Genomic DNA, 1607 nt, shown 5'->3' with positions numbered 1-1607 from the left:
GTTTCGCTGAATCCCCAAACAAAAAAAATAAACTTTTTATGATTGCGGAGCCCTTAGAAAAGAAAATAGCAGAAGACCTAGAAAGAGGCATCATCAGTGATAAGTGGGATCAAAGGTAATTTGTTTTATTTTATTTTATTTTTATTTTATTTATTTTATTTTATTTTATTTTGTTTTATTTTATTTTGTTTTGTTTTGTTTGTTTTTGTTTTGTTTGTTTTTGTTTTATACTTATATTTATTTTAAGTAGCTGAAGACCTAGAAAGAGGCATCATCAGTGATAAGTGGGATCAAAGGTAATTTATTTTATTTTATTTTTATTTTTATTTTATTTATTTTATTTTATTTTATTTTATTTTATTTTATTTTATTTTATTTTATTTTGTTTTATTTTATTTGTTTTTGTTTTATACTTAAATTTATTTTATGTATATTTGTGTAAAATAGCTGAAGACCTAGAAAGAGGCATCATCAGTGATAAGTGGGATCAAAGGTAATTTATTTTATTTACTTTTTTATTTTATTTTATTTTATTTTATTTTATTTTTTTTTGTTTTGTTTCATATATATATATATATATATATATATATTACATATATTTATTTATTTATTTATTTATTTATGTATTTATTTATTTACGTATTTATTTATTTATTTACTTTGTTTTTCTTCTTTTTTCTTTTTTTTTTATACATTTAACTTAACCTCTATTTACACAAACCCTTACACAAACAAAACAAACAAAAAAAACAAAATAAATAAATATATATTTTATTTTTTTTTAATTTTTTTTTCTTTTTCTACAGAACACAAACCCTAAACCCTTAACCACTAACACTAAAACCCTAAACCCTAAACCCTAAACCCTAAAACAAAAAAAAAAACAAAATAAACAAATTTATTTTATTTGTTTTTAATTTAATTTTTTTTTATACAGAACACTAACCCTAAACCCTTAACCACTAACACTAAAACCCTAAACCCTAAACCCTAAAACAAAAAAAACTAAATAAATTTATTTTATTTTTTATTTATTTTATTTTTTTTTAATTTATTTTATTTTCTTTTTAATACAGAACGCTGGGAGAACATTTCTCTTCTCAGTATGGATGGGATTTGCTTGCTGCTCGTTCTGTTTGGGCCTTCGGCCCCGCAGAAAGAGGTATTTTATTTTTATTTTTATTTTTATTTTTTTATTTTTTTATTTTTTTTATTTTTATTTTATTTTATTTTCTCTTTTTATTCCTGTTGTTTTTTTTATTCTTTTTGTTTTCGTTTTTTTATTTTTATTTTTTTACTTTTTATTTTTTTCTCGTTCTGTTTGGGCCTTCGGCCCCGCAGAAGGAGGTATTTTTTTATTTTTATTTTTTTATTTTATTTATTTTATTTTATTTTATTCTATTTTATTTTTATTTTATTTTATTTTTTTTCTTGTTTATTCTTGTTTTTCTTGTTTATCCTTTCTGTTTTTTATTCTTTTTATTTTCTTACTTTTTATTTTTTTCTCCTTTTATTTTTTTCTTCATATATTTATTTGTTTATTTATACATATTTATATTTATTTATTTATTTATGTTTATATATTTATATTTATTTATTTTTATTTA

The sequence above is a fragment of the Eimeria mitis genome, genomic scaffold, assembly GCF_000499745.2.
Source record: "Eimeria mitis Houghton genomic scaffold, Emh_scaff4196, whole genome shotgun sequence".
Classification (NCBI taxonomy): Eukaryota; Apicomplexa; class Conoidasida; order Eucoccidiorida; family Eimeriidae; genus Eimeria; species Eimeria mitis.
Note: the sequence above shows the minus strand (reverse complement) of the source record.